The sequence below is a fragment of the Gigantopelta aegis genome, chromosome 9 (genome assembly GCF_016097555.1).
Source record: "Gigantopelta aegis isolate Gae_Host chromosome 9, Gae_host_genome, whole genome shotgun sequence".
In the NCBI taxonomy this organism is placed as follows: domain Eukaryota; kingdom Metazoa; phylum Mollusca; class Gastropoda; order Neomphalida; family Peltospiridae; genus Gigantopelta; species Gigantopelta aegis.
In genome coordinates this window covers 19,208,371-19,219,729 of record NC_054707.1, presented here as the reverse complement: position 1 = coordinate 19,219,729, position 11,359 = coordinate 19,208,371, and the positions used below count along the sequence as shown (strand labels likewise).

At 36.5% G+C, this 11,359-nt stretch overlaps 1 long non-coding RNA gene across 1 annotated transcript; it reads right to left on the bottom strand.

The window, feature by feature from the left end:
• Positions 1-420: 420 nt before the first annotated feature.
• On the bottom strand, positions 421-4,745 carry LOC121380954. The gene is made up of 3 exons (XR_005959021.1): positions 4,712-4,745; positions 855-912; positions 421-582 (listed from the first exon to the last, which is right to left on the bottom strand). It is a non-coding gene; the product is annotated as an uncharacterized LOC121380954 (long non-coding RNA).
• Positions 4,746-11,359: the final 6,614 nt, after the last annotated feature.

The following is an 11,359-nucleotide window of genomic DNA, read 5'->3' as shown; positions in this document are numbered from 1 at the left end:
CAGTCATTTTTTCTTAACACGAAGGGCGGTCCGAGGACGTGAAAGTACACACTTTTTAGGGTTAAGATAAATCTCGATCCTCGAACGGAGCCTGTAATAAAAAAAACAATGGCAAATACAATAACTAGTGACTTACACTTGTCCCGAGTGGTGATAGTAAAAGATTAAAGAGCTCAAGGCGTTAACTAATTCCTCAACGAATACACCACCTCTCCCAATGGTGACAAAAACGGAATGCGACATCTTATATAAGCCTACCGACTTCCAAAAGGGGTTCTGATGTTTATAGAGTGGAGCTGACCCTGTGTGAGTAGTTCCTATCCGTTAAGTCCTATAATCTGTTGGAATGTTTTTTCAGCTACTTATTACTCATCACTGTCAAAAATTCGGCCCCAAACATTTTTAATTTTTTTCCATTTATTTACCAAATATTTGGTCAAAGTAACAGCTAACAATTTCATCACCGACGACACAAAAGAATGGGATGACGACTCGCTGTAAGGGGTTGAGAGGTTCTTTATTCTGGTAGTGACTCAAGTTACGACAAAACATCAAATCGTGGAAAAAACAAATAAAAACACCCTGAAAGGATCAAATACAGCATTGTCAATATCACTTCATGACACTACCTAATTCGTAAAAAATACATTACTCCACATACTAATTGTTATGCAGCACAATATTACATTCAATACCTTAATGTACTATTTCATTTCCACTTACACCTTTACAGACAGCTACAGTCATCAATAAACATCTAGATTTTATCTAATCCTAGTACTCATTGAAATAATACATATCTATAACAGTATACAAAATTTCCATGTATACAACATTACATAAATACAACTGACCCGTTCAAGAAACCAGGTGACCGATACATGTAACTTGAAACCATCAACCCACGAACTCCTTAAATAAAATATAATTACCTGATTAAATATTCCACTTTAAATCACATGGGCGGATCCAAGGGGGGGGGGGGGGGGGGGGGGGGGGGGGGTTGGGGGGGGGGACCAGGGGGACGCGTCCCCCCAAAAAAAATTGTTCAAGTGCCCTCAAAATGTCCAAGTGCCCTTTTTGTTTGTAGAATTTTTTTTTTTTTTTAAGTAAACAATAATTATATTGTAGATAAATGAAATCAAGATTTTCGTGTACATGCGCAAGCTTGCAGATATGTGTCTGTGTTATTGAGTCTCAATGGGGCCCCATTGAGGTTCTAACGCGAGTGACGCCAATTTACTTCATTATTGCTAGTATATTATGACGTAGAACTGTAGGAATTCATATTAATTGTAAATATCAAAACTTGTAGTAAGGTGCCCTTTTGACGAGTCAATGTGCCCTTCTTTTTTGGTCCCCCCCCCCCCTAAAAATATTTCCTGGATCCGCCCATGAATCAATATTCAGAAAGGCATTAACAATATAAATACACAAGGCCAAAAAAAAAAATAAGTGTGTTTCCGGTCGACCCACCGTCCCTAGTTTTACCCCCCCCCCCCCCCCCGGAAAAATATCCGCCCGGTCCCCCCTTCCCCTAACCCTAGCCCTAACCCCAGCCATAATCCCAACCCTAACCCTAACCCTAACCCTAACCCTCAACCCTAACTAAAAACAATAATGGAGGGGACCGGGCGGATATTATACCAAAAAAAGAAGTAAAAATAAAAGAGGACAACATCACCAAACAAGAGTATTTCCTTTCTTGCACATTGTTTACGTACTATTATACGATACATTTTGCACATGTAATTCCCTTCCGAAAAACATCGAGAAATTATGGAAAAGCTTTTGTAATAGAGTTCCTTCCCCTGATTAGCTACCACCGAACAGCTTGGTCGGTCACGGAAGTAACCGAATGTATGAACATAGCCTTGGTACAGGTTATTTCGATTAAATATAATCGTATCAATTCAGCTTAATTCTCGTCTTCACTTAAATCAACAGGTCTTATTATTAATGCATCTCAAATGTTTGCATAAAGTATTTAAATTAAGAACAACGAAATTAATACAAATGTCCCATTAATTTAAGGAAATACACAATACTACTACTACAACAACGACAACAATGATAACGATAATGATTATTATTATTATGATAGTATTCAATTTAAAAAAAAAAAAAACCTACCTACCTACCCTAATTTTTGGGGGGATGCAATCGAAAAAAACGCCTATTTTTTTTTTTTTTTTTTTGCCTAACATTAGAGACGGCGGACTCTTTTTAAATATGACAAGAATGATATTGATTGTTCGTTATTCTGAAGAAATACCTTTAAAAGAATAATAAAAAATGATAATATAAAAAATTCAATTGGCCCTGGGTAGGTAACTCCGTTTTACAAAAAAAATAAAACCCAAAAAAGTTTGGCACACTAAAAATTGTAGGAATGTATTCATTACTTTCAAATAAAATACCTTCAATACCATTAATATAATCAGTATAATCGACTAATTGGTCATTATAATACCCATCCACCTCCAAAAAGGGTTCAACATAAGAGAACGGCCATTTCTGTCGCATAAGCATATATCATACATGTGGAATGTAATAAAACTCATTTATGCATTACAAATGAACATTACCATCATCGTCATGTGCTACATTAACTCCTCATTCGTTACCCGCATTATCACAGCATTCAATTGTACAGAGTAAAGAGCATCAGTCGGCCATGGAAAAAGTTATATACAGATCAATGGTCAATATGTAAGAGGACAAAATGTGTACCATTAATGTATCTGTCAAAATGTCAACTTGTGTGTGTGTGTTATATGAGAGATAGAGAGAAGAGATAAGTAAAACAGACAGTGAGAGGGGGAGAGAGGAAAAGAAGGACGGAGCAAGAGAGAACAGATGTATGTGTTAGGTTTTTGGAAATTGAGTTTCTTCATAATTACCAAAATTTTTATAATTAGAGAATGCTCCATTGTTGGTTGCATGGCTTTGATTTTAAAAAAATAAGTTAGTGGCATTAAAAAACAAAATTACATCACCCATGCTGGGTTATTGAGACAATTGTATACACATTTAGTGCTGTCATTGTCAAAGCATGGGCGTCAATCCGGCTTTAAAAGTGGAGGGGACGTGTGTGTGTGTGTGTGTGTGTGTGTGTGTGTGTGTGTGTGTGTGTGTGAGATAAAAGGAAGGAATGAATGAATGAATGTTTAACGACACCCCAGCATGAAAAAATACATCGGCTATTGGGTGTCAAACTATGGTAATGCAAATAAATAAAGTGATGATCAACATCAATATAAAAATTCAAGACAAACAAAAACAGTGTAAAGATCTGTGCAAAAACACAAATATCACAGAATTTTACGGATACTGAATTTTACTCAAAACTTCAATTTTGTGCTGTATTGGCCATTCTCAAAGAGAATGTTACACCCCTGCACCACGGTGAGGATACAGCACGCACAGGGGAGAGATAAAGGAATGTTAATGAAAATAAAGCTACACATTAGTGGTTAAACTTTTTTTTGTTGATGGTGGTGTTGGTGGTGGTGTTGCTTTTGCTAAACGAAAAAGTGTGGGGGGGGGGGGGGAGACATTTATATAGATTGTCCTCCGGCATTGAAAAGTGTGGGGGGGGGGGGAACGTGTCGCCCCGTCCCCCACTGATCGACGCCCATGCGTCAAAGGTGTGCAAACAGTGGTTTAATTGGTGAAACCAAGTCGTAGAATATATGTAGTTAGGATTTTTAAAAGTTCTTTTACACATTAAGTATAATAAGTTGACATTTTTACCTGGGTACCACTTTAATAGATTACAGCCAGACTGCCAATGCTCCACAACTGGTGTAATAAAGGCCGTGGTGTGTACTATCCTGTCTGTGGGATGGTGCATATAAAAGATCCCTTGCTACTAAACGAAAAGAGTAGCCCATGAATTTGTTATAGTCTGTTCCAATAAAGTGCACAAATCACCGTTTACTGACATCTTTCTTTTAATTTCAAGAGTAAACACCACCTTGTACATCAATGAGAGCCAAAACAAGTAAATGCTAAATTAGGTAGACTATCATTAAATAGATTTTTACAAAACATTTACTTGTCTTTTTAATATGTAAGAAATAATCGACGAAAATCATTTTTATTCTATTTCCGACAGTACTTTAGTACCAACTAATGTATTATAAACTACAACAAGCGTAGCATTAGCAAATGATATATTCATACCTCCACAACTACAACAAATTACTCTGTACGTATCATCAAGAATTACCTACTTAATTCTTTCCTGTACAGCTTAATAAACTTACAATAAAAAATTTTTTTATTTAACAACGCACTCAACACATTTTATTACGGTTATATGGCGTCAGACACATGGTTAAGGACCACACAGATTTTGAGAGGGAACCCGCTGTCGCCACTACATGGGCTACTCTGTCCGATTAGCAGCAAGGGATCTTTTATTTGCGCTTCCCACAGGCAGGATAGCACAAACCATGGCCTTTGTTGAACCAGTTATGGATCACTGGTCGGTGCAAGTGGTTTACACCTACCCATTGAGCCTTGCGGAGCACTCACTCAGGGTTTGGAGTTGTTATCTGGATTAAAAATCCCATGCCTCGACTGGAATCTGAACCCAGTATCTACCAGCCTGTAGACCGAGGCTGGTAAACTTACAATATGTCTTTGTGTAACTATACGAATTATGTACATATAACTATGAGAAATAAAATGGTCCAACACTAACCTCTCCGACAATTCCGCCCACAACCACGCCGAATTATGCTAGACTGAAATGACAGCGAAACCAAACCACGTGCTGTGTAGCCCAAGTTGCACGTGCAACCACTGTTCGGAATTTATAATGCTTGGCAGACAACTACTACATATAATATCTTTTGACAAACATATTTAAAAAACTAGATACATTAAAAATAAAACCTCCTGCTACAAAAGGACAAAATAAATGTACTTATTACTTGCCCACGTAGTAAATACGTACGAGAGATATATTTCTGTTTGTATGTACATGTTGTATTTGGAGGGGTGGAGTAAGGTAGACGTGAAAGCGTGTAACTGATTACACTACGGGCAAAAGACTCCCACAGGAGGATAGTTTTCGTTTTCGTTTTCAATATAATTTGCTTTATTCCTAGACAGTGGAGGTGGTCATTTTCAGTCTAATTTGCTTTATTCCTTGACATAGGTTGAGGGAAATGTGAATGTTTTGGGGGGGTTTCAAAAGTCTATCGAAGTCAACGTTAATAGTTTTTCGCGCTCCAACTAGTGCCCTGCAACTGGTATATCAAAGACCGTGGTATACATTGACCTGTCTGTGGGGGAAACTGCATATCAAAATCGTCCTTGCTGATAATGTAGCAGGTTTAGAATGACAAAATGTGTGACATCCAATAGCCGATGCTCTAGTGGTGTCGTTAAACAAAACAAGACTTTAAACTTTCAGCGCTAATCATTGAGAGTGCACTTACGAACATGAAGCTTCGATGTACAGTGAAATCAATCAAAACCCCGTCGGTGGGCCTATTGAGCTATTTCTCGTTCCAGCCAGTGCACCACGACTGGTATATCAAAGGCCGCGGTATGTGTTATCTTGTCTGTGGGATGGTGCATATAAAAGATCCCTTGCTGCTAATCGAAAAGAGTAGCCCATCAAGTGGCGACAGAGGGTTTCCTCTCTCAATATCTGTGTGGTCCATAACCATATGTCTGACGCCATATAACCGTGAATAAAATGTGTTGAGTGCGTCGTTAAATAAAACATTTCCTTCCTTCCTTCAATCAAAACCAGACCCTGTTAAAACAGGTATTCCCTCAAAACCGAACGTTTTTCGCGGTCTCGTTTTACAAATATGTAAACTTTCAGTGGAACAACGATACTGGCTGCAGTTCAGTGTGTGAGGAGAGGGGGTTCCGAGTGGTGGGAGGGAGGGTGGTGAAGATGTTCCGGTCGGCCACACCCACAGTCCCGAACAATGTTTGATTGCTTGTTTATACCTATTTTGTGCTTATATCCAATTAAGGTTCAAGCACGCTGTCCTCTGAACACACCTTTGCTCTCTATGATGTCTATCCAGAATATTGGGTTAGTTATTAGTCAGAGAGAAGTCGATGTATTGACCTTTGCGTCGATTGAGTGGGGACCGGTACTGGAATACGAACCCAGTACCTATCGTCCTTAAGTCTGGTGGCTTAAACACTACCATGTTTGATCTGTTCGTCCCTGAGCCGTGTGAAGCATTAGTCACACAATGACGGTTTTTACCTGGCCCGATCGTCTGCTGCAAGGCGAGATATTCTGAGGGTTAAAAGTTTGTTTTGATTAACGACACCGCTAGAGCACATTCATTTATTAATCATCGGCTCTGGGATGTCAAACATATGGTCATAGAGAGGAAGCCCGCTAAAATTTGTCCATTAGTAGCAAGGAATCTTTTTATATGCACCATCCCACAGACAGGATACCACATACCACGGCCTTTGATATACCAGTCGTGGTGTACTGACTGGAACGAGAAATAGCCCAGGGGGGGGGAGAGAGAGAGAGAGAGAGAGAGAGAGAGAGAGAGAGAGAGAGAGAGAGAGAGAGAGAGAGAGACAGACGGACAGACGGACAGACAGAGACGGGGGTACCTTTAACCGTGCCGGCTTTTGTCAGAAATAAATATGTAAATCGTGTAACAGTAATCCATAATGCATGAACTGCGACCGAGCTATAGCAGTAAATGGCAGTGAATGACAATTTACTGCTAACAAATATATTATGTGACAAATGATGGGTGATAAAACCGTTTTATTACATACATTCACATGAAATATACAAAATAAAAGAACGCATCAGTACGATTACTTACATACATAATATTACACGTATATTGTGTAAACTAAAGCAACGGCTATTTTTAATTTACAAAACGTATTCAAGTAATTAAAATTGCCAAAGATACAAATCAAATAATTTGATATCTTAATACATTGTAGTATAAGTATACAATGTAAGAAAACTGTACCCCCCCCCCCCCCCCAAAAAAAAAAAACACCAAAAAAACAACAACAACAACAACAAAACAATCTTTTCTATTATAAGATTGTTATGAAAGTAATTATTTCGTCTAGAACAATGTCTTGTTCTACAAAATTGAAAGGAAAAACACATTTTGTTTCAATTCAAGTGTAAACCTATATCATATATGTTATACATTTACATGGGCGTCGATCGGTGGGGGACAGGGGGGACGCGTCCCCTTCACTTTTCAACGCCGGGGAACAATCTATATAAATGTAACCCCCCCCCCCCCACATTTTTGCGTTTAGCACACACACACACAATGTACACACACACACTAACACGGCCCCCCCCCCCCTCTCCCCCACCTTTAAAGCCGGATTGACGCCCATGTACATTTATAATATAAAACATTTCAGTACATATTTTCTTTACACAGTATATGTGTTTCCATGTTATATACTGTACACAAGGGTCAGTATTGTTCTTAATATATGTAAAAAAAAACCAAAAAAAATGCCAGCACAAAGTTGGCCAACTGCGTTAAAATTGCTCCAACTCCCAACTTACGACGGGAGCATAACAACTAATGGGTAAAATAGGGGCGGGACGTAGCCCAGTGGTAAAGCGCTCGTTTGATGCGCGGTCGGTTTGGGATCGATTCCCGTCGGTGGGCCCATTAGGCCATTTCTCGTCACAGCCAGTGCACCACGACTGGTATATCAAAGGCCGTGGTATGTGCTATCCTGTATGTGGGATGGTGCATATAAAAAGATCCCTTAATACTAATGGAAAAATGTAGCGGGTTTCCTCTCTATGACTGTCAAAAATGACATCCAGTAGCCGATTATCAATAAATCAATGTGCTCTAGTGGTGTCTTTAAACAAAACAAACAAACTTGTAATGGGTAATACGACGAAAATCGAGTTGTAAGAGCGCACACACTAGCACCTGAACAGTCGTAGAAGTCGTGACAGCAGAAAGTTGGCCAACTTGGTAGTCTGAGCATTACACACACGAATGTAGTATCCTCTTTCTTACACATCCTCAAAAACCAGTGTTTTCTTTTTCTTTCTTTTTGTTCTTTTTTCCAGCTAAAACATATTTACGGCACTCGCGCGGCATTTAACTTTCCCGTCATACTGTACTCAGTTTCACGTATTAACACGCACGTCACAGAACAATCAATTTCGGACGTCCTTGTATTTTTGGATCGTATGGCTCTGGGCCCCGTTTCACGAAGCGATTTTAGCCCTAAGATTACCGTAACTGCACAGCTAACATATGCTTTGTGGAACGGGGCCATGGTGACTAAAACGCATGACGTCCCATATAACTCCGGCCCATCGAGCCGGATTGGGCAAAAAGTACACCTTATTCCGAACTTTTCTCCAGGGCTAATAATAGAAAATGACATAAGTTTAGTTCTGCATTTTAGTATCCCGTTCTAAAAATTGGCGTCGAATAATTTAACTAATATAAAACTCTAACACTGGTTAACATTTGGATGACGTTTTTTTTAAATAATTTAGAATTGGCCTCATACTTTTCCCTCCGCCCTGGGCCAAGTGACTGGTCATACCAGGGGCAGAGTCTAGGGCGGACATTAGAGCAGGGCGCACATTAAGTCAATACTTTTCTTAATTTGCAGGGCGATTTGCTTCCCTCAATTTAGCAAATTTAAAATGGCGGGCAAATGTTTAACGTTGTCGTCGGAAGATTTATTTTGTTAATAATGATGCAAGTACTTCAATCAGGATTTAGTGAGTACGGTAGGTTATACATATTTCGTTGGTGTGTCTATTTGTTGCACTATATCGGTTGAGAAACAGTTGAAACATGGTGCCACAAGTTTTTATACCAGCTACATATATATATATATATATATATATATATATATATATATATATATATATGTATATATATATATATATATATATATGACAATATTCAGACGTAGGGAGAACCACACTTTCTACCCTATGCACTTAAGTTGACCTTAGAGCTAAGATCGCTTTGTGGAACGAGGCCCTGAACTTAATGGATGTGGACGTGTTAAAAAGCGTTTGGACTTTGGACTCTGGTGACCAGGTCATCGCCTAGGAGCAGCCAGTCACAAGTCTCGAATGTTATCTACAACTCATTATATGCTGGAGACGATATTTATCTACAACGGGCCACCTCTAACACGGATGTACAGGAAAAATATTACGTCCCCGGTGTTATTCGCTATAGACGGGGCTGCGTTCAATCAAACCGAGTAGAAAAGAAAAAAACGTCCGCTAGATTGGTTTATGAGCTTCACGGTAAACCAAATGGCCACATTAGGAACCAATCAAATGGTTCTCGAACGTTAGCGAAATGTTCGCTAGCTGAGCTTGTGGAAGGTGTCACTGTATTACGAAGTCATATTATTTTCGTCCTTAAAACATCAATTTCGGTATTTCCAGGGTGTTTCTGGTCGATTTGCTTGTTAGTAGCTCCTAAATGACTTTTACCTGTTTGTAATTTCATACACGTGTTTATTTTAAAATATTATATGTATTGGCAGAGCCGGTTTAAGAATCTGCATTTAATAACAGCGGGGCCCCTTTCCTAGGATAGATATTTTGCAACCCTCTCGGGGAGAGAGGAAAAATGGCATGTGGAAAATAAATGTACGCATCACCGCGGCTCTGTGTATTGGGAGGTAAAATCCAATTTAAGCTCCTATCACCGGGATATATAGACATTCTTACTGTAGATACAAAATATATATTTAATAGTTACATGTAGTTAAGTGTGTTTGTTTGTTTGCTTTAGTTAACGCACCACTAGAGCACATTAATTTATTAATGGAATGAATGAATTAATTAATTAATGTTTAACGACACCCCAGCAGAAAAATGCACATCGGCTATTGGGTGTCAAACATTTAGTAATTCCGACATTAAGGTCTTAAAGAAAACCATTTACATTTTGCCATTAGTAGCAATTTCCCATAGACAGAACAGCACATACCCTGTTAAGCATGTATTTGATATGTATTTGCAATAGTTAAACATGCATTTATATGTAATTACAATAGTTAAATATGCATTTAATATGTAATTACAATAGTTAAACATGTATTTGATATGTAATTGCAATAGTTAAACATGCATTTATATGTAATTACAATAGTTAAATATGCATTTAATATGTAATTACAATAGTTAAACATGTATTTTATATGTAATTACAATAGTTAATATGCAATTACAATAGTTAAACAATATGTAAACATGTTATTTGATATGTAATTACAATAGTTAAACATGTATTAGATATGTAATTACAATAGTTAAACATGCATTTATATGTAATTACAATAGTTAAATATGCATTTAATATACAATAGTTAAACATATGTTTAGTTAAACATGCATTTAATATGTAATTACAATAGCATTTAAATGTATGCATTTAAACATATGCAAACATGTATTTGATATTAAACATGCATTTATATGTAATTACAATAGTTAAATATGCATTTAATATGTAATTACAATAGTTAAACATGTATTTTATATGTAATTACAATAGTTAAATATGCATTTAATATGCAATTACAATAGTTAAACATGCATTTAATATGTAATTACAATAGTTAAATATGCATGTAATATGTAATTACAATAGTTAAACATGTATTTGATATGTAATTACAATAGTTAAACATGCATTTATATGTAATTACAATAGTTAAATATGCATTTAATATATAATTACAATAGTTACACATTTTGATATGTAATTACAATAGTTAAACATGCATTTAATATGTAATTACAATAGTGTAATTACAATAGTTAAACATGCATTTATATGTAATTACAATAGTTAAACATGTATTTGATATGTAATTGCAATAGTTAAACATGCATTTATATGTAATTACAATAGTTAAATATGCATTTAATATGTAATTACAATAGTTAAACATGTATTTTATATGTAATTACAATAGTTAAATATGCATTTAATATGCAATTACAATAGTTAAACATGCATTTAATATGTAATTACAATAGTTAAATATGCATGTAATATGTAATTACAATAGTTAAACATGTATTTGATATGTAATTACAATAGTTAAACATGCATTTATATGTAATTTCCATAGTTAAACATGCATTTGATATGTAATTACAATAGTTAAACATGCATTTAATATGTAATATGTAATTTAATGTGTAATTACAATAGTTAAACATGTATTTGATATGTAATTACAATAGTTAAACATGCATTTATATGTAATTTCCATAGTTAAACATGCATTTGATATGTAATTACAATAGTTAAACATGCATTTGATATGTAATTACAGTAGTTAAACATGC